Consider the following 22,559-nt stretch of genomic DNA (forward strand, 5'->3'; position numbering starts at 1 on the left):
TTTTCATGGACTATGCTATTTGCACTTTTCTTCATGGTGAGCACCCAAGTTCCCAGAGCCATAGTGTGATCCACCTATCCAGAGTAGGCTTGATTGTGTCAGCGTGAAGTGTTTTCTGGTGTTGGCATTTTTCTTTTTATCCTCCAGTGTTCGATATGCTAATGACACTCGGCTCCTGCTCTGCAGCGAGCGTGAGCCGAGTGTCAGTGCTCTGTGCTCCAATCCTCTAGCATGTGAGAATCACAGCACAGCTGCGGAGGAGACGTAGAAATTAATTTCTCCATCTCCCCTGTTACTGGCATCAGAGGGAATCGCACTACACTCGGGTGACATCTGAGTGCAGTGCTATGTTTCACACTCACCCATTGACTTATATGGGTGCGTGCGATCCAAACTCCGCATGCAATTGCAGTTTGCGTTTTTTTTTTCAGTCCGATTGTGATCCAATTCATAGATTAACATTGGACTGAATGCAATCTGATTTTTTATTCGATTGCATTTTTCCAATTTAATCGAAAGTGAGAGCGAGCCCTATGACTGTTCCTGGGAGTTCCTGGGATAAGCTCAGTGTGCTGTATATGGGTCTCTGTGCAAGCTCAGCTCAGTTTCAGATGATGAAATGAGTCCCTGGAGTTTTGGAGAGATGTATTTTTTTTATTTTTTCTATTACATGGCAATGTGTTTTGTCAAAGAGGTCACTGGGGTGGACTCAGTGGACAGTGGAATATGGGTCCCTGGGGATGAGCAGAGTGGACAGAGAAAGGAATCTTCATCATAGCCAGATTTCCCCCTGAGCTAAATCTGCTAAGGCAGAGGTCCCCAACCTTTTTTGCACCAGGGACCGGCTTTAAGCAAGACCAGTTTTCCATGGCCCGGTGGGGGTGGGGGCGGGGCTTTGGTCATATGGGGGTGGGGTTATGGAGGGGTGGAGCTGTATGGGGAGGATGCTGGCGGGACCTCGGTGTACAGCGCTGCTAAGTAGCAGCATTGTACATTGAGCGTCAGTGTATACAGCGCTGCTGCTTAGCAGCGCTACACACTGAACACCGGTACCGGGAGCCGCGTCACTGAAGCCAGTCTGCTGCCCCAGCACGCCCCACATAACATGTTCTGCCGGGGGCGTGTCAGTGAGGAGAGCCTGCCGCCCCACCCCGTCAGGAACACACCATGCTGTGCAGGAGGGCCGCGTCACTAAGACCCGCCCGACGCCCCACCCCGTCCTGCATAATGTTCTCTGCCGGGAGCTACGAGCTGTCACGGCTATGGCAGAAAACATTATAAATCCACACAGAGCGAGCTCTGACCAGGCGCAGGGCCGCGGAGCTAGCTGTCAGCGGCGCCGCGGACCGGCTGAAAAACCCCAACGGCCCGGTCCTGGTCCGCGGACCGGCGGTTGGGGACCTCTGTGCTAAGGGGTCCCAGGGTGAGCTCACTGAACAGTGGGATACATCCCTGGGGATGAACCCAAAGGACAGTAATAGGATGAGCACAACGGACGGCATGTAATGACTTTCAATTGGTCAAAATCCGCACTAAGACGCTATCTCCACTACAGAAATTGACATGCTGCAGCTTGTAAACCCACACCGCAGGTGAGTTTACGCAGCGTTAAACAGAAGCACAGTGGGCATGGGATTTCTATAAATCCCATCCACTGTGCTTGTAATGTAGAATGCATCGTTCTGGACGCAGCGCAGATGGGCTGCGTCCAAAACTCTGCTCTTCCTGATCGTGGGCACGAAGCCTTAGCAAAAGACCATACAACCCCTTTAAATCCCAAGTATTGTAGTGCACCTCCCCTTCACTCCCCCAAAGTTATGCATTGGTGATGGTATTTTTCTGGGGCTGAGCCCCTCACCTGGGACTGCATGTAAGATTCCCTGTGGTGACGGCTCCACTGGGTCTAATATCTCCATCCACATAATGGGACTAGTGACTGGGAGAAAAATGGCTTAATTGTGGCCCCTGAGACAGTAACTAGAGTAATGGAATGATTGCTTTATCTGATTACCAATCTTTGTCTGGCCTTATGTATATGACTCGCCCCCTGGGCCGTGGGGCACTCGGAACCGGACTTCAGGGCAATGCTGGGAGTAGTAGTGGCGACCCGGTTCCGTGGCTCAGGGTAGTCAGACCAGTGGTAGTCTGCTATGTGCTGTAAGTAATGTCCGACTACGCCACCCGTGGATTGCGGTCAGGGCTAACCGCCGCTGCAGTGCAGACCGCTGGGGCTAATATAAATGTGCAGCACTGAATAGTTCAACTCCCCACTGGAGGAGTATGGCCCCAGGGCAGAATATATAATGGATGATGGGGGGGATGATTCCGACCGCGATAGCCAGGAAACGGAGGCCTCTTAAACAGTTCAGGGTCTTTATTAGAACAGGTAATATGACCCAGAAAAAGGCCCGGCTAGGAGGGGGGCCTGGATGTCTGAGAACAAGTGGGAGGCTGGCCCTGGTCAGGGTGAGGGTGTAGGCCTACCGTGCTCTCTGTGCTCCTTCTGTCTATTTCCCTCCTTGTAGTGTAACAGCCCACGTTCCCGAGCTCACCGTGTCCTCTCGCCCGTATGGCTTGCAACTTGGGTCCCTTTCTACTCCCGGCCTGGTACGGCTTTGCTGGTCCCTTCCGCTGTGGCGGAGCCTCCGGGCTTCTTAGGCCAAGGAACATACAGTCCCCTGCGGACTGGTTATCTGCTGTAGGACGTGGAATCCTCACAGCCCCAGACACCAAAGTCTGGTAGATTAGTCTCTTCGTCTGCCAGGACAGGCGCACTTCGCCTCTTGTCCCTGGCTCGTGGCTCTCCTACTGCCACACGTCCTCTTAGGCTGCAACACAACTGTCTCTCTCTGCTCTGGGACACCTCTCAATCCAGAGACAGGTCGTCCAGTTCTCCCTAACCCTGCCCCCAGCTCCAGCTTTTATAGGGGCAGCCTGCTCCCCCTACTGGTCTGGGACAGGAGGTGCTGCATGCTAATGATCCCTGACTAGAGGACCTCCCCCTTGCTCTCAGACACAGCTTTATTATATTTGTGGCATCCAGGCCAGGGTGACACATTCCCCCCTAGTGAAATTTAGTACTCCGGGACTAAACGAGAAACAAGAATAGCATGCATGACCATAAAACATTAGTAGACAAACGACGCACAAGTTGAGTTCTTAAGGTCACAGTGTGGTCTGTGACCGGGTGTCCATATCACCAACACAACGGTGAGCCTTAACCAGGTGGGGGTCTGTCCTAGCCCCAAGTCCTTTACAGTCTTAGTTCATTCCTTGGTCAGGCTCCGAACGCAGTCCATACAAAGTCCCGGTTATTAAAAGTCCATAACCTTTGAGTCTGTACGGTAACTGCAAGAAACTGAAACACACAATTACCAATCATGCATGTAACTTTGCAAACATTTCAACACTTGGCAACAGGGTTATTTACAGTTTAGTGCACCCTATATTCTCCAGCGAGCGGGTATCTGCCCCTTTGTGCTCCTGGTTGACCTACTTAATCCACTGCCTGGTGGTGGACCGACCTGGCTTTCCCCACTAGCGTTAGGGGTACAGCTACCAGCTTGGTGTACAGGTCGGGCAGGCAGCTGTCTGCGGGTCCTTTGGCTTACCGCAGGCATGGCAGGCTTACTGTCAGCAGAGGGTTGATTCTCCTGGGCTGCTGGTACAGGCTCTTCTGCCTCTGGAACTGCTTGCTCTTCTTCACCTTCCGGCTCTGGTGTAGGTTGTTGCTGAGCCGGTTGCAGGAAATGCAGGACAGGTACCACTATGGCATCGTTTATTCGAGTCCAGGACTGAGGAAACTCTCCGAGAACGGTGCTGATCATTTCTTCCTTGTCCTCTGCGGGTTCAAGGTCACTTTGATCCTCTTCTGCACTACGGAGTTGCTCGGGGCACCTGTTTAGGTGGTCTCTGGAGACGGTACTAGTGGTTTCTCCTCCATCCTTGGTGATCACGCACACCTTTGAGTTGTCGTGGTCAGACTGCAGTACGGTGTAGGGTTCCCTTTCCCACTGGTCGTCCAACTTATGTAGCCTTCTCTTTCGCTTCAGGACCTGCTCACCAGGTTCTAGGGGACCAGCAGGGGCGTGTTGGTTGAAGAGTCTTTCTTGCCTTTCTCTCACCTGGGCCAGGCTCTTCTCCACACTCTCCTGTACCTTCTTGTACTGCAGTCGCCTTTCCGTATCCCAGTCCGCATCCAGGGAGGTGTCCTCAGGTGTTAGGACTCCCATCTCCAGGTCCATGGGCAGCTTACCTGGTCTGGCTCGCATCAGGTAAGCCGGGGTGCAGTTTGTAGCATTCACCGGGATATGGTTGTACAGGTCTATTAGGTCCGGCAGTTTTTCTGGCCACAGGCTGCGTTCCTCCAGGGGCAACGTCTTCTAGAGATCAATGACTATATTGTTCATTTTCTCACACATCCCGTTGGTTTGTGGGTGGTAAGGCGTTGTACGAATCTTCTTACAGCCATAGAGGTTGCAGAACTCTTGGAAGATTTCGGCTTCGAACGCTGGACCCTGGTCTGTCAGGACCTCTTCCGGATACCCGTGTGGACGGCAGAAGTATTGCTGGAAGGCTCTGGCCGCCGTTTGGGCTGTCAAGTCTTTCACCGGGACCACCACTAGAAAACGGGAATAGTGGTCCACGATTGTCAGGGCGTAGATGTATCCTGACCGGCTTCGAGCCAATTTGACGTGGTCCAGAGCTACCAGCTCAAGAGGCTGCTGGGTGACGATGGGCTTCAAGGGTGTCTTCTGGCTGGTGCGGTCTTTTCTCCTTAAGTTACAAGGGCCACAGTCCCTGCACCACTTCTCTACAGCCCCTCTCATGCCGACCCAAAAGAACCGTCCTCTTAGCTGGAACTCCAGTTTCTTCCAACCAAAGTGCCCCGCTCTGTCATGGTAAGCCCCCAGGACCATAGCTGCATCCCGCCTTGGGACCACGACTTGCCAGGTCAGCTCGTGTGTCCGGTGGTTGACAAGTCTTCTGCACAGCTTGCCTTCATAGAGGAACAGCTTGCTCTTCTCTTTCCATAGCTGCTTGGCTTCCTCTGGAGCATCCGGATCTAAGCGGGCGTCTTCCTGGGTCAGCAGATCTTTCACCAGGCGGATTGCAGGGTCACTATCTTGGGTCTCGGCCCAACTGTGGTGAGGTAGGGGATTAATCATAACAGTTGTTAAATCTTCCTCTTTCACGCGGTGGGAGTATTAAGCGGCCCCATACCGGTGGAACGCGAGGAGTTCTACCTCCTCCAGCTCTTCTGGGTCTTCGTCACCTTCAGGTAAGTGAGGCATTCTCGACAGGGCGTCAGCGTTGGCATTGGTTTGGCCTGCCCGGTACTTGATCACGAAGTCATAATTGGAGAGACGGGCCATCCACCGCTGTTCCAGGGCACCAAGTCTTGCACTGTCTAGGTGTGTTAACGGGTTGTTGTCCGTGTACACAGTGAACTTTTCGGAGGCCAGGTAATGCTTGAAGCGTTCCGTCACGGCCCAAACCACCGCCAAGAATTCTAGCTTGAAGGAGCTGTAATTCTACGGGTTCCTCTCGGTGGGCCTCAGCTTCCGGCTGGCGTACGCGATCACCCTTTCTCTGCCCTGTTGGTTTTGTGACAGTACGGCTCCCAGTCCCACATTACTGGCGTCTGTGTGGAGAATAAAAGGCTGGCCATAATCAGGGTAGGCCAGGATCTCATCCCCTGTGAGGGCCATCTTCAACTGGCGGAAGGACTCCTCTTCCTGTTTATCCCACTTGAAGGGTGGCTTTTGGCTTCTGGACTTAGACTGTCCTATCAGGAGGTCCTGCATAGGAGCTGCCATCTTAGTGAACCCGGGGATGAACCTTCGGTAGTAGCCTACCAACCCGAGGAACGGCATCACTTCTTTGATGTTCGAAGGGCTTGGCCAGCTCTTGATTGCCGTGACCTTGTCAGGGTCGGGGGCTACTCCTTCCGCACTTACCACGTGCCCTAGGTACTGGACCTTCGGTTTCAACAGGTGACACTTCGATAGTTTCACCTTCAGGCCATAGCCTGCCAGGGCTTCGAACACCTCGGCCTGGTGCTTTAGATGGTCCTCGTAAGTCTTCAAATAGACGATCACGTCGTCCAGGTAAAGGAGGACCGTCTCGAAGTTTCGGTGCCCTAGACAGCATTCCATCAGCCTCTGGAAGCTCCCTGGTGCGTTGCAGAGCCCGAAGGGCATACAGTTGAACTCGCTCAGTCCCATCGGGGTGGTGAAGGCGGTCTTCTCCTTGTCAGCCTCTGCCACAGGAACCTGCCAGTACCCGCTAGTAAGGTCCAAAGTAGAAAAGAAGTTAGCTGATTTTAGTGCGGCTAAAGACTCCTCTATTCTAGGCAGCGGATATGCGTCTTTGTGGGTGATACGGTTGATTTCTCTATAGTCCACGCACATTCTCATGGTGCCGTCTTTCTTTTTTACCAGAACCAGGGGGGCTGCCCAGGGGCTACAGCTATCTCTAATGACCCCAGCTTCTTTCATTTCTCTTAGCATGCCCTTGGCGTTCTGATAATGTGCAGGGGGTACAGGCCTGTGTCTCTCTTTTATTGGTGGGTGGCTCCCCTTGGGCATATGGTGTTCTATCCCTTTTACTCTGCCGAAGTCTAGCGGGTGCTTACTAAAAATTCTCTGGTACTCCTGGACCACCCGGTAGACTCCTTGTTTTTGGTGCAGGGGAGTGGAGTCAGCACCCACATGGAGTTTCTGGCACCAGTCCTCCTTTTGTTTCTGAGAGCCATTACCCTCCGCCTGTGGAGATGGAGGCAAAGGCTCCACGGCCCTGATAGCTTTGTGTTCGACAGCAAACAGTTTGGCAAGTGTATCGTACCTGGGTAAGTGTACCTCCCTCTCTCCGATGTTGAGAATGCGAACGGGCACCCTCCCATGACGGACATCAACCACCCCCTGGGCTGTCAAAATGGTGGGCCTGCTGTCTGAGTACACGGGTTCTACCATGGTTTGGTAGTCTCTACCTCTCAACCCGATTGCAGTCCAACACCAGATCATCATTTCACTTTTGGGAGGCATGGAAATAGGGAATGGGTCACTCATTCTTACGCTACCGATCTCACCACCAGACAGTTCTACCTGCTGCCGTCTCATCAGGGCTTTTATCTCTTTGTTGAGGACTCTCTGTTGGCTGGAACTAGCATTCACCGCCACCTGTTGTAGAATTACAATTACCTCTGAAAGACAATTTTCAATCACGTTAGTACCCACAGTTATTTTAGGGTGACTTTCACGACGGTCAATGTCCACAATAATCACTCCCTGTGCCGGCAGTTCAACTTTACCAATCTTAATGGTCATCTCTTTGAACCCCATCTGCGGCACGGGCAAGCCATTACTGGCGATGATGCTCAAGTCACTGTCTGGATACCGTGTTATATCAGCATCAGTCCAATACTGCTTAAAAAGTACATAAGGGATAGTGGTTACTTGCGGCCCGGTATCCAGCAAGGCGCTCATGGGGATACCGTCCAGCACCACGGGTAAAACCGGGCGCCCCCCAACGTACTTATTACGCCAATTGTAAGGGCCTGGTGATCTTATGCCTGGGGGTTGGCCCTCTGCCCCAGGTTGGACCCGTTTAAATTACAGTACCTGGAAATGTGTCCGGGCTGGTTGCATCGACGGCAAATGGGCTGTCCATCCTCTGCGTAGCGGTCTGTAGGCCTCCCTCGAAACGACAGGGTCCTCCTCTGTCGACGCCACGGGACATCCTCCGGACTTGAAGCCAACTTGATGAGTCTTGACGGGTCCACTTGTAACGCCTGGACGGTCCTGGTCAACGCCGCGACGCTCCTGGTCAGCTCCTGGACTTGGTGATGCAGATCTTTCAACGGGGCTTGGTTCAGGGCCTGTGCATCGGCCCCCACAGAGTCCATAGAGGAGGGCGCCGCCTCCTGGTGGTAGGTGAAAGCAGGGCGCCGAGGGTTTATAGCGCCACTTGTTGCGGGTTCACGGAGCACCCTTATGGCCCTGTCCTTGAATTGGGCAAAGGTCAGATCAGGGTTCTGAAAGAACTTGAGGCGCAGCTGAGTCCTGTGGGCGCTAGACAGCAGACCTTCTATGAACTGTTCTGTTAGTAGCTTATCCGTATCCTGCATGCTGCCAGGGTCAGCTTGTTTGATGGCCCTCAAGGCTTCCTGCAAATTTAGGGCATAGTCTCTAATGCTGTCCTGTGCCCGCTGCTTACATCCATAGAACCGCATTTTAATTTCAGCGGAGGTACGGGTATCAAAGGTACCTCGCAGCCGGGCCAGAATGTCCTTTACAGTCCTTTTCTCCTCAGCGGGCCATGACTTTACCTCCCGCTGGGCTGCGCCAGTTAGCTGCCCTGTCAGTATGCTAATCTTCTGTTCCTCTGTCAGGGGGTAAACTTGGAACAAACTGTACAGCCTTTCCTTAAAGTCAGTTAGGGCATGGGGCTCCCCTGAATACTTGGGCAGCCAGGCCGCTCCAGGGATGTAAGGCAGGGAAAATTGCATCACCGCTGCTGCAGCGGCGCTGGTGGTAGAAGGTCCCTCCGCGTCCGTCATCTTCCTCCCCCCTAGTTAAGCGTGTCCTACCTTCCGACGATCCTCTTCTGTAGGCCTTGCGTCGCGTCCGGGTGACGTCAGCGTCGCTCTCTCTCCCTTCCAGGACCTTGCGCAGCGTCGGTGCGTGGGGCGGAGCTTCGGGTCTCGCGTGGTTTGGACGTCCACGCCCCTCTTCTTCCCGCTCGGTGTCCTGAAGATGGCGTCCGATGGCGGGAAAACGGCTGAAGATGGCGGGAACCGATGGAAGATGGCGGGAACCGATGGAAGATGGCGGGAAATGGCTCCGGATGGCGGGAAACCTCTTTTCAGGTGCGTGTACAGTCTTTTTCAGGCACGCAATACCTGTTTGTGGCGGGTTAGTTACTATCCTGCCGACTACGCACAAAACTGACTCGCCCCCTGGGCCGTGGGGCACTCGGAACCGGGCTTCAGGGCAATGCTGGAAGTAGTAGTGGCGACCCGGTTCAGTGGCTCAGGGTGGTCAGACCAGTGGTAGTCTGCTATGTGCTGTCGGTAATGTCCGACTACGCCACCCGTGGATTGCGGTCAGGGCTAACCGCCACTGCAGTGCAGACCGCTGGGGCTGATATAAATGTGCAGCACTGAATAGTTCAACTCCCCACGGGAGGAGTATGGCCCCAGGACAGAATATATAATGGATGATGGGGGGGATGATTCCGACCGCGATAGCCAGGAAACGGAGGCCTCTTAAACAGTTCAGGGTCTTTATTAGAACAGGTAATATGACCCAGAAACAGGCCCGGCTAGGAGGGGGGCCTGGTGTCTGAGAACAAGTGGGAGGCTGGCCCTGGTCAGGGTGAGGGTGTAGGCCTACCGTGCTCTCTGTGCTCCTTCTGGCTATTTCCCTCCTTGTAGTGTAACAGCCCACGTTCCCGAGCTCACCGTGTCCTCTCGCCCGTATGGCTTGCAACTGCCACACGTCCTCTTAGGCTGCAACACAACTGTCTCTCTCTGCTCTGGAACACCTCTCAATCCAGAGACAGGTCGTCCAGTTCTCCCTAACCCTGCCCCCAGCTCCAGCTTTTATAGGGGCAGCCTGCTCCCCCTACTGGTCTGGGACAGGAGGTGCTGCATGCTAATGATCCCTGACTAGAGGACCTCCCCCTTGCTCTCAGACACAGCTTTATTATATTTGTGGCATCCAGGCCAGGGTGACACATATACACAAAATCCAGCCCGCATTGATTCCTGAGGCTGAACACATTCCAGGAGAAATTTGTGCACCTTAAACTGACGAGCAAGCAAATCTCTAATAAAATGCAACAATATAATCGACGTAACCAGTGCTCCATGCTGGAAAAAGTCTACATCCGTTAGAGCAGTGGACTCCACTCTACGTCCATTGGTCCAATAGTCTTTAGTCCATGGCCAGCTCCTCACATCTTATATCACAACCAAAACAGACAATGATTCAATAATTTGCATCATATTTGAATTCATACCAAGAAGTACAACAATGACTACACTGATATGACTTCTTTATCCAATTTCTGGTCTCAATGGCCACATGATGACTATGCTACAATCGAGAATGCAGAATGTTTGGGCTCCTGGTGGTATATATTACTGAAGATATCAGAATGTATGGGCTCCTGGTGGTATATATTAGTGACAACAACAGAAAGTATGGGATCCTGTTGGATATATATTAGTGTAGACATCAGAATGTATGGGGCCCTGGTGGTATATATTAGTGAAGACATCATAATGTATGGGGTCCTGGTGGTATATATTAGTGAGGACATCAGAATGTAAGGGCTCCTGGTGCTATATATTAGTGAAGACATCAGAATGTATGAGGTCCTGGTGGTATATATTAATAAAGACATCAGAATGTACAGGGTCCTGGTGGTATATATTAGTGAAGACCTCAGAATGTATGGGGTCCTGGTGGCAATATATTAGTGAAGATATCAGAATATATGGGCTCCTGGTGGTATATATTAATGAAGACATCAGAATGTACGGGGTCCTGGCGATATATATTAGTGAGGACATCAGAATGTATGGGCTCCTGATGGCAGGGCCGGCATCAGCACCCGGCGTACCCGGGCAAGTGCTGGGGCCCTGGGCCATCAGGGGGGCCCACTCGCCGTCGGAGCCCGGGCCGCTTCCCCCGCATCTGTGCAGGGCTGCCGGTCCTGTCCGAGCCCTGCTCTGCTTCATGCAGCAGTCAGTGCGCTGTCAGTGTGCTGCTGCTCCACCAATCAGGCCCAGTGCTGTCACTTTCCAGACATGGCCGCACGTGTGGCGCCCCTGAGGGTTCGACCGCCACAGGGATGCTGCACCTCTTTAATGGGGTGTAGTGTTCCTCCTTTGAGGTAAGAACAGTGGATGGTCAGGACTCTACCTCCACATCCAACACCACACTTCTCCCACCAGAGGGGGCTAGTAGGCACCAGGTGCCGCCTCTGCTGGGAATCGGGAGACTGGGGAACCAAGAGATACGGGAACCAACTAGTGGGTGAGGGTGGACGATTCACATTTTAGTGACACTTTAAATGTGATATTTAATACACAGCCATCTTGGTTCTGGGTTCTTGGATCGTGACCTCCCTCCCTGAGCGTGGATCCTGTGTGGACCTGCAGAGGATGGAGGCACGGCCCTCGTACCCTGGCCTTGGGTCGAGGGGCAGGTTGCAGATAATTTATGTCTCAGCCCGGTCAAGGACCATGACCAAGAAGGCCCAGAGCTTAGGAGTGTAGCTCCACCGCAAATGGATCCCAGGGGGATGCAGACGGAGGGGTATACGCCACCTGTCCTCGCAACCTGATCTATTCAGAAGGATTCCAGCTGCAAGAGGGGTACCGGCCCCTGACACCTGACCTTGCCACTCTACGTCCTGGTCAGGGAAGTCCGGTAGGCCCTGAGGATCCCACCGGGTAACGGAAGGAGCGGAGCTTCCACCCGTACCCTTTTTCTGAGTGAAGTTCAGAGGGAGACCCGGCCTATCTACACACACACAGACAGGAAAGGACCCGGTCTGAAGTCCAGGAACACTCTGGTGCGGGGTCCTGATTGAACACTGGACTTACTCGGAGGTTGTCGGACCCCCCCCACCTGTGGTGACCGCAAAACTCCGCGATGAGCAGGGAGAAGCCTTTCAACTGCAATCTCCACCGTGAGTAAAAACCCTGGAAGTTAACCCCTATGGCCTCCAGACTCTTTATTCTGCATTACACCGCACTACGCAGCACCAGACCTCCTAGACTACAACCCCCTCCATCCTGGCTCTCTCTGCCCTGAGGCCCTGCTCAGCCTGTGGGGAGTAGTAACAATGACGGCTGCCATAACATCCTGCCTCAGCGGCCTGCAGCAGCGCTGGTGGCCTTCACCAGGTGCCACAGGTGGCGTAGTCGAGATCAGCCACTCAACCCGGATAAGCCCATACCACCCCTTTTTAGTGTGATGGCCCTGGGCACGGAGCGGGTCCGGGCCACGGCTGCACCCCATCTACAACACAGGACCCGGCTCCGAGTCCCCCATCTCCCAGGGTAGGGCTTCCAGCATCACACACACGCAGTGCGCTGTGTGGCTGTGTCTGGGAGACACACAAGCAAAATTAAAGGCGTAGTGTCACCCCTGCCGCATCATTACTACCAGACACAGGCGCACAGCGCGCGGCCATGTCTGGAAAGTGACAGCACTGGGCCTAATTGGTGAAGCAGCAGCACACTGACTGCTGCATGAAGCAGAGCAGGACCCTGTACACATGACAGGTAAGCGGCCCGGGCCCCGACGGTGAATGGGTCCCCCTGATGGTCCAGGGCATGTGACACGCCGGAGGTCCTGCACTGCCACATGACTGAGGAGCTGGACGGGACACATGCCAGGGGGCAGGTGAGCGAGGCTTCCCCAATCCTCATATAAAAAATATTTCTAATGTGTGTGTGCATGTATGATGTGAATGTCTGTGTATGTCAGTGTGTATGACTGTATATACATATTTATGTCTTTTTTATATGTTTTTAAGAATCTGTTAAAATATGTATGTGTATGTATCTGTGCTTGTCTGCGTATTGTATGTGTGTATATCTGTGTACCATGTGCATGTCTGCAAACCGTGTGTGTGCGCATGTCTGCCTACTGTGCATGTGTGCATGTCTGCATATGTGAAGGATGAGGGGACAGGCTGGGCCCCGTGTACTATAACTATATTTCTCCGCCGTATCTGTGCATCATGAATGGTGGTATGTGCTAAAGGAGCTCACTGAGGCTCATTCTCCGGGGCCCACGAAAACCTGGAGCCGGCCCTGTCTGGTGGGTATATGTTAGTGACAACATCAGAATGTATGGAGTCCTGGTGGGTATATAATAATGAAGACATCAGAATGTATGGGGTCCTGGTGGTATATATTAGTGAGGACATTACAATGTATAGGGTCCTGGTGGTATATATTAGTGAGGACATCAGAATGTATGGGATCCTGTTGGATATATATTAGTGAAGACATCAGAATGTACGAGGTCCTGGTGATATATATTAATGAAGATATCAGAATGTATGGGCTCCTGGTAGGTATATATTAGAAAAGACATTAGAATGCATGGGCTCCTCGTAAGTATTTATGAGTTTGTATGAAGGTTTACTGTGTATACACATGTCTATATGTATGTATGTGCTATGTGCATTTATGTGTCTGTATGTATGTGCTCTGTGTATACATATAGGTGTGTGTGTGCTCAGTGTATACATGCTTACATGAGTGTGTGCACTATGAGTGTGATACATATAGCCATGGTCGAAAGTGTTGGCACCCTTGAAATTTTTTCAGAAAATGAAGTATTTCTGCCAGAAAATTATTGCAATTACACATGTTTTGTTACACACAAGTTTATTTCCTTTGTGTGTATTATAACAACACAAAAAAACAGAGAAAAAATGGCAAATTGGACATCATTTTACACAAAATCCCAAAAATTGACCGGACAAAATTGTTGGCACCTTCAACTTAATATTTAGTTGCACACCCTTTGGAATAAATAACTGCAATCAATCGCTTCCATCAACATCAACCATCAACAAGCTTCTTACAACTCTCAACCGGAATTTTGAACCACTCTTCTTTTGCAAACTGCTCCAGGTCTCTCATATTTGAAGGCGCCTTCTCCCAACAGCAATTTTCAGATATCTCAAAAGGTATTCAATGAGATTTAGATCCGGACTCATTACTGCCACTTCAGAACTCTTCAGCGCTTTGTTTCCATCCATTTCTGGGTGCTTCTTGAAGTATGTTTGGAGTCATTTTCCAGCTGAAATACCCATAACCTAGGAAGCAAACCCAGCTTTCTGACACTGCGCACTACATTGCAACCCAAAATCCATAGGTAAAGTTCAGATTTCATGATGCCTTGTTCACAGTCAAGGCACCTAGTGCCAAAGCCAACAAAACAAACCCAAAACATCTTGGCACCTCCTTTTTTATTTGCTAAGCAGTAGAATGATGTGCTTTACCAAAAAGCACAGATTTCATAATACTTTGCACAAAGTCAAGGCACCCAGTGCCAGAGGCAGCAAAACAACCCCAAAACATATTTGAACCTCCACCATATTTGACTGTTGGTACTGTGGTACAGCAGAATGATGTGCTTTATCAAACAGCTCATCTATCCAGAAGACACTTTTTAAGAAGGATTTTGGCTTACTAACATACAATTTGGCAAACTGCAGTCTATCTTTTTTATGTCTCCGTGTCAGCAGTGGGGTCCTCCTGGGTCTCCTACCATAGTGTTTCATTTTATTCAAATGTCGACAGATAGCTTGCGCTGACACTGATGCACCCTGAGCCTGCAGGACAGGTTGAATTTCTTTGGAAATTGATTGGGGCAGCTTATTCACCATCCAGGCCATCCTGCGTTGCAACCTTTCACCAATTTTTCTCTGCCGTCCATGTCCAGGGAGATTAGCTACAGTGCCATGGGTTGTAAACATTTTCATTATGTTTCGCACTGTGGACAAAGGAACATCAAGATCTCTGGAGATGGACTTGTAAGCTTGAGATTGTTGATATTTTTCAACAATTTTGGTTCTCAAGTCTCCAGACAGTTCTCTTCTCCTCTCTCTGCTCTCCATGCTTAGTGTTGCACACAGACATAAAATGCAAAGATTGAGTCAATTTATCCCCTTTTTATCTGGTTTCAGGTGTGATTTTCATTTTGCCCTCAGCTGTTACTTGCCACAGGTGAGTTGTTTACTCACAATTTCGGAAAGGTGCCAGCAAATTCTGTTCAGCCCATTTATGGGTTTTGTGTGACATTATGTCCAATTTGCCTTTATTTCTCTGTTTTTTTTTGGTGGGGGAGATATGGCAATGTTGATGGAGGAGGTGGGGAAGATATGGCAACGATGATTGAGGTGGGGGAAGATATGGCAATGATGGAGGAGGTGGGGGAGATATGGCAATGATGATGAAGGAGGTGGGGGAGATATGGCAATGATGATGGAGGAGGTGGGGGAGATGTGGCAATGATGATGGAGGAGGTGGGGGAGATATGGCAATGATGGAGGAGGTGTGGGGGAGATATGGCAATGATGATGGAGGAGGTGGGGGAGATATGACAATGATGGAGGAGGTGTGGGGGAGATATGGCAATGATGATGGAGGAAGTGTGGGGGAGATATGGCCATGATGGAGGAGGTGTGGAGGAGATATGGCAATGATGATGGAGGAGGTGGGGGAGATATGGCAATGATGGAGGAGGTGGGGGAGATATGGCAATGATGATGAAGGAGGTGGGGGAGATATGGCAATGATGATGGAGGAGGTGGGGGGGATGTGGCAATGATGATGGAGGAGGTGGGGGAGATATGGTAATGATGGAGGAGGTGTGGGGGAGAAATGGCAATGATGGAGGAGGTGTGGGGGAGATATGGCAATGATGATGGAGGAGGTGCGGGAGATATGCCAATGATGATGGAGGAGATGGGGAGATATGGCAATGATGATGGAGGAGGTGGGGGAGATATGGCAACGATGAATGAGGTGGGGGAAGATATGGCAATGATGATTGATAGGTGCGGGGAGATATGGCAATGATGACGGAGGAGGTGGGGAAGATATGGCAATGATGATGGAGGAGGTGGGGGAGATATAGCATGGCAATTATAATGGAGGAGGTGGGGGAGCTATGGCAATGATGGAGGAGGTGTGGGGGAGATATGGCAATGTTGATGGAGGAGGTGGGGAGATATGGCAATGATTGAGGAGGTGTGGGGGAGAAATGGCAATGATGGAGGAGGTGTGGGGGAGATATGGCAATCATGATGGAGGAGGTGGGGGAGATATGGCAATGATGATGGAGGAGATGGGGGAGATATGGCAATGATGATGGAGGAGGTGGGGGAGATATGGCAATGTTGATGGAGGAGGTGGGGAAGATATGGCAACGATGATTGAGGTGGGGGAAGATATGGCAATGATTGAGGAGGTGCGGGGAGATATGGCAATGATGATGGAGGAGGTGGGGGAGATATGGCAATGATGGAGGAGGTGGGGGGGAGATATGGCATTGATGGAGGAGGTGGGGAGGATATGACAATGATGATGGGGGAGATATGGCAATGATGATGGAGGAGGTGGAGGAGATATGAAAATGATGGAGGAGGTGGGGGAGAACAATGATGGAGGAGGTGGGGAGAGCAATCATGGGGATGGGGGAGAGCAATGATGGGGATAGGGGAGAGCAATGATGGGGGATTATTTGGACGCTATATACTGTTAATATGTGGTCTGGTCATGGTGTGGTGGTATTTCTCCCTTGTATGTAGTATTATTTGGTCACTATGTGGTGGTAATATGTTGTCTGGCCACGGGGTTACTGTATTTCTCCCTTGTATGTAGTATTATTCGGTCACTATGTGGTGGTAATATGTGGTCTGGTCACGGTGTGGCAGTATTTCTCCCTTGTACGTGGTACTATTGGTGTTGGTATAGTGGATTGTGTTGTGTATGGCGGTCATTTGTTCTCTCTGATATTAATTAGAAGATTCTTTATTTCCATTAGTGATTAAATACTTGGAACAAGATGCACTCACAGGGGTTCTCCAGGGAAAACAAGTAATCACGTCTCCACAGGATAAGTGATAAATTAGTGACTAGTGGGGGTCTGACTGCTGGGACCCACACCGATTGGTAGAATGTGGAGTTTTTATCCCATTAGACTGGAGCTCATGTGCGACTTGACCACTGATCCATTCATTCCCTCAGTGGCTGTTCTTGTCTTTTTCTGGAAGCCACAAAGAGAATGAATATCCTGTCAGGGATAAAATGTCCCCATTCTTCCGATCAGTGCGTTTTCCAATGTTTGAACACAAACAATCAATAAGTTGTCACCAATCCTGTGGAGCCCATGGATCGATGATAACTTGTTTTAACCAAAGAACCCCTTTAATGCAAACTATCGTAATTGTACATCCCAGTTATGGTGGCGCACAGTAGTTGTGCAGGAGCCGCCTGTGATTTACAGTCGACACTCCACTATAACGGGGATAACAGCTAACGGGTATTTGCATATAGCTGTAGGGTGGGCCCTTAGGATCAATTCCTCCTGTGGACCCCAGACACCACAGTCCGACATTGTTGGTAACCTAATGGGTCATATACCCGATAAGGTGCTCAACTATTTTTTAGGGATAGTGGTTTAACCTCTTAACTCCGAACACCAGCATTCTTTAACACCTCCTAATAATACTATGTTAAATATTATTTGTATTCCAAAGTTATGAGCTTTAAAATGTGGAGATTAAAAAAAAAATTGCCATGTCAGAAAGCACCAACCCAGGCAGACGTTTGACAGGTGAAGTGTTATTTTTTGGGGATAGTAGGAAAAACAATAAAATATAAACGTAGATTAACATTGGATTACAATAATGTATTATTTCTCAGAATTCATTGCCATTAAAAGGGAGAATCTGTCTGACTCCCAAAGTTTACAAATTTTCTCAGTAATCGTGATGAGACAAAATTCTCACAAGGTGACAACACTGAACCCGCTTATTCTCACGTGATCTAAAATTGCCAGACTCATAGAGATGACAAAACGGGAATCGGCCACTTCCCTGCATGTCTCAGAAGTGGCTGTTTGTATAAATGAGACCTAATTCCACAGGAATATTGCTTTCTTTAAGGCAAAAGACATAAAATTTATTAAAGTGAATCTGTCACCAGGTTTTTGTTACCTCATCTGAGAGCAGCATAATGTGGGAAAATAGACCCTGATTCCAATGATGTATCACTTAGTTTCCTGGGTGCAGCAGTTGTGACACAATCAGAGTTCTTAGATGTAGAATGTAGCAGAGCTTAGAAAGCTAACCCCGCCCACACCAGCCTCTGTATGTACCTAGTCTATTGACAGTGAGCTGATTATCACAGGAGGGGGGCGTGGTCAGACTAGCAGTTGTGTGAGACCTAGTCTAGCAGTGATAATATCCTGGTGATAGAACCTTCATTGTAAATAAACAACAGTACACAAGCTGATAATTGACACATTGCTTAATTCAGTGTTTTAACACCTACATTATGCTATCCTCACATTACATAGCAAAAAAAACTGCTGACAGGTTCTCTTTAAGTGTGACATTTTATCACAATTTTAAATATTATTGGGAACATCTACTTTTCTCTGTTGGTTTTCCACAGATATATTGCTGAAGTTACAATCACATAATAGCAGGGGTTATCCAGAAAGAGTTTTTCAAAAATACTCTAAGCTCTTAGTGGCAGAACATAGTATAAATGGTGAATTTCTGTATTATTATTATTATTATTAACCATACACTGACACCTAGTGGTCACAGAGTTAACTGTTGTTAGGGTGAGAGAAAATATACTGTACCAGACAATCTTCATATCAGTGATATTGCGTTGTGCGTTTCATTTATAATTCAAGTAATAATCTTTTTTTTTTCATAGAAAATATTTTTTTTTCTTTACATAGGAAACAATATTTAATTAGTATACTAGAATACTGGCTCCTATGTATAAGAATGTAGATGGGCTATTTCTGATACCAAAAATGTTTGAATGATTAAAATTTTTATATTTATTTAACGGTTTTCTACTTTTACTTTATTTTTTAGTCCCCTTAAGAGACTTGAAGCTGCATTTGTTTGATCACTTATACTATAAAACATCAGGGCTGGTGCATATACATCACTGGAGACACTTGGCTGGGGCATATAAATTACTGGAGACACTGGGCTGGGGCATATACATTACTGGAGACACTGGGCTGGGGCATATACATCACTGAAGACACTGGGCTGGGGCATATACATCACTGGAAACACTGGGCTGAGGCACATACATCACTGGAGACACTGGGCTGGGGCATATACATTACTGGAGACACTGGGCTGGGGCATATACATTACTGGAGAGACTTGACTGAGGCATATACATCACTGGAGAGACTGGGCTGGGGCATATTCATCACTGGAGACACTGGGCTGGGGCATATACATCACTGGAGACACTGGGCTGGGGCATATACATTACTGGAGACACTGGGCTGAGGCATATACATTACTGGAGAGACTTGACTGAGGCATATACATCACTGGAGAGACTTGACTGAGGCATATATATCACTAAAGATGCTGGGTTAGAGCATATATTTCACTGGAGAGACTTGGCTGAGGCATATACATTACTGGAGACACTGGGCTGAGGCATATACATCACTGGAGACACTGGGCTGAGGCATATACATCACTGGAGAGACTTGACTGAGGCATATATATCACTAAAGATGCTGGGTTAGAGCATATATTTCACTGGAGAGACTTGGCTGAGGCATACACATTACTGGAGACACTGGGCTGGGGCATATACATTACTGGAGACGCTAGGCTGGGGCATATACATTACTGGAGACGCTAGGCTGGGGCATATACATTACTGGAGATGCTTGGCTGGGGCATATACATTACTGGAGACACTGGGCTGGGGCATATACATTACTGGAGACACTGGGCTGGGGCATATACATTACTGGAGATGCTTGGCTGGGGCATATACATTACTAGAGACACTGGGCTGGGGCATATACATTACTGGAGACACTGGGCTGGGGCATATACATTACTGGAGACGCTAGGCTGGGGCATATACATTACTGGAGACACTGGGCTGGGGCATACACATTACTGGAGACACTGGGCTGGGGCATATACATTACTGGAGACGCTAGGCTGGGGCATATACAGGTGCATCTCACTAAATTAAAATATCATCAAAAAGTTAATTTATTTCAGTTCTTCAATATAAAAAGTGAAACTCATATATTATATGGAGTCATTACAAACAGAGTGATTTCATGTGTTTATTTCTGTTAAGGTTGATGATTATGGCTTACAGCCAATGAAAACATAAAAGTCATTATCTCAGTAAATTAGAATACTTTATAACAACAGCTTGAAAAATGTTTTTAAAATCCGAAATGTTCGCCTACTGAAATGTATGTTCAGTAAATGCACTCAATACTTGGTCGGGGCTCATTTTGCATCAATTACTGCATCAATGCGGCGTGGCATGGAGGCGATCAGCCTGTGGCACTGCTGAGGTGTTATGGAGCCCAGGTTGCTTTGATAGCAGCCTTCAGCTCGTCTGCATTGTTGGATCTGGTGTCTCTCATCTTCCTCTTGACAATACCCCATAGATTCTCTATGGGGTTAAGGTCAGGCGAGTTTGCTGGCCAATCAAGCACAGTGATACTGTTGTTTGTAAACCAGGTATTGGTACTTTTGGCAGTGTGGACAGGTGCCAAGTCCTGCTGGAGAATGAAATTTCCATCTCCAAAAAGCTTGTCGGCAGAGGGAAGCATGAAGTGCTCTAAAATTTCCTGGTAGACGGCTGTGCTGACTTTGGTCTTGATAAAACACAGTGGACCTACACCAGCAGATGACATGGCTCCCCAAACCATCACTGATTGTGGAAACTTCACACTAGACCTCAAGCAGCTTAGATTGTGTCCTCTCCACTCTTCCTCCAGACTCTGGGGCCTTGATTTCCAAATGAAAATTGGAACTCTGAGACCTTGTGGAGTGTGTCAATGACTGCCTTCTGGACATCTGTCAAGTCAGCAGTCTTCCCCATGATTGTGGAGCCTACTGAAACAGACTAAGGGATATATATGCTTAGGAAGCCTTTGCAGGTGTTCTTTGGTAATTATTGTATTTTACTGAGATAATGACTTTTGTATTTTCATTGGCTGTAAGCCATAATCATCAACATTAACAGACATAGACACTTGAAGTAGATCACTCCGTTTCTAATGACTATATAATATGAGTTTCACTTTTTGGATTGAAGAACTGAAAGAAATTACATTTTTGATGATATTCTAATTTTGTGAGCTGCACCTGTACATCATTTGAGATGCTGGGCTGGGGCATATAGATCACTGGAGACGCTGGGCCGGGTCACCACCCCGCGCACCCAGGCAAGTGCCAGGGCCCTGAGAAAGCGGGGGGCCCACTCGCCACCGGGAACTCTATCACGCTATGGGGCCCTTGAGTTGGGGGAGCCCAGTGCCAGCACCCGCGAGTGGGCCCCCCTGCTTGCTAAGGGTCCCAGCCCTTGCAATAACTACTTCTCCCTGTTCCACCGCAGCTCCGGTGTCTTCCATGTCTTCTGACTCTGTGATGTCTTAGGGAAGTAAGTAATAAAAGAAAACTAAAAAAAATGCATTGGTGTCTTGAATTTTAGTCCTTGTGAGGTTGGCTCAGTTAAACCTTGCATCAGAGGAGACTTGATACAGACATCTATAACAGCTGTTATTCAGAGTTCATATACATAGCTGATATTTCAGTCATTTTAGACAAAGCAATTGAAGTGACCGAGGGCAAGGCCGCGCGTTGATATCCATGATCTGGCCCAGCAAGATCCCCACACACAGACTCTATCTTGATAACCGTATCTTTACTTGTATACATTTTTAACATAGCAGAACACAATAAATGACAACCGTAAATGTTCACAGCAATAACGTGTACTTATAAGCTGACCCTCACTGTCCCTACTCACACGTTACCAGTCCTTTACTCCAGAAGGATGTGTCCCCCGTCGCAGGCCTGTCTGTCTTTGCAGGAAGGCGTCCCAGCCAAAGAAAAAAAAACAGGAACAACAAATTTCGCTGAAAGGAAGGAATACTTCGGCCTCTCGCCAGAGGTCCCGCTTACAGTCTCTCTGATCCGGATAGCAGCTCTTGTGGATTCCCTTGTGTAGTCCACACTCCAGTAGTGGGGAGTGTAACAGCTGAATCCTTCAGCAGTGCAGAAACTGGGGAAAGCTCTGAGGAAAAGATGTCAGATAACAGCAGCCACGTTGAGAGTATCCTCTAAGGCACACACGAGGACCTGCACACCGTCCTGGTTCTTTTCACAGACTCTCTCAGACTCTCCGAACGCTTTTTCCTGCTTCTCACTCTGGTCACGTGACTCTCTAGGGCGGGACACAGGAGACTCAGTCTTTTTCTCTGTCATCACACCCTGCGCAGGTGCAACCTCTGGCCACAAGGTGGCAACACCATCCTGCGTAATCATTTCTGTCACAGGCTCTATCTCAATTATCACAGAACAGCCAGAGCCTGCCAGCTCACTACACTCCCCCCCACTCAAAGGTTGGCAGTCCCTGTCAACGACCGGCTCCAGGGCGGCAATGGCTGTGGATGTGACAGGGGGCGGCTGGGAAGAGGGCCACACATATTGGTCCCTGTAGGACTGTCCTGGAGGTACCCCTGTAGTGGTCCTCGTTGTCCGCCTAACGGGTTGGATCCCCTCTCTCCGATCAGTCACCCCACTCTCTTTCCCAGTCAACTTGTCAGTAGAGGAGGTAATCGGTTCAAGTGTGTCAGTCGGACGGACAGGGGTAGGCATGCATTCAATCTCAACATCCCCGGGGTCAGTGTCTCCGACAGTATTAGTGATATCCATCTCTCTAGGTATCACAGTAGGGGAGTCAGGCTGGGAACGGCAGG

The sequence above is a fragment of the Phyllobates terribilis genome, unplaced genomic scaffold (genome assembly GCF_046119375.1).
Source record: "Phyllobates terribilis strain yellow unplaced genomic scaffold, ASM4611937v1 Scaffold_5__5_contigs__length_657084704, whole genome shotgun sequence".
Lineage (NCBI taxonomy): Eukaryota > Metazoa > Chordata > Amphibia > Anura > Dendrobatidae > Phyllobates > Phyllobates terribilis.